We start from the raw sequence: 581 nt of genomic DNA, 5'->3' as shown, positions 1-581 counted from the left end.
AACAAACCACACATCAATGGAAAGCATATTTATTCAGCTTTCAGAGGATGTACACATCTCAATTTCTGAAAAATTGGACCCTTATGACTGGTTTTGTGCTCAAGGGTCACATTTGAAGTTTCAGAGAATGTCTTGACTCCAACTCTCTTTTCACAATCTCTGTCTAGATATCGAGTTGTTAGCTGCATGTCGTGAGGAGTTTCACCGCAGACTGAAGGTTTATCACGCGTGGAAGTCAAAAAACAAGAAACGCAACGCTCAGGATGAGCAGAGAGCGCCAAAAGCCGTCACAGACTATGGTAAGAAATGGCGCTGGGTTAGTGCGAAAAGGGTTCGGATGAAATGCAAATTAGATACTGTAGACAGAAATAACTTTTTGTGTGGGGTTTTTTTTAATAGTTGACTTAATTGGAAGCCAAGGCTTCGTAGGTGAGTAAGGCCAAAAAAATCAATCAACAGCTGACTAACTCCCCAAAACATAACTCAAGGACCTAATGAAATACAAAGAGAAAAAAAAATCCAATAATTAGCCTAACTCACTCACTTAACAAAGCCAATAGAAAGCAACATTTACAATAAAC

General features: G+C 39.1%; 1 protein-coding gene across 1 annotated transcript in view; it reads left to right on the top strand.

The window, feature by feature from the left end:
- Nucleotides 1-581, top strand: part of LOC107562348 (unconventional myosin-VI-like) — a 32,051-nt gene that overhangs the window by 31,115 nt on the left and 355 nt on the right. The window lies entirely within an intron of this gene.

The sequence above is a fragment of the Sinocyclocheilus grahami genome, unplaced genomic scaffold, assembly GCF_001515645.1.
Source record: "Sinocyclocheilus grahami isolate Dianchi unplaced genomic scaffold, SAMN03320097.WGS_v1.1 scaffold819.1, whole genome shotgun sequence".
Classification (NCBI taxonomy): domain Eukaryota; kingdom Metazoa; phylum Chordata; class Actinopteri; order Cypriniformes; family Cyprinidae; genus Sinocyclocheilus; species Sinocyclocheilus grahami.
The sequence above is the reverse complement of the archived record's forward strand: the minus strand, read 5'-3'. Positions and strand labels throughout refer to the sequence as shown.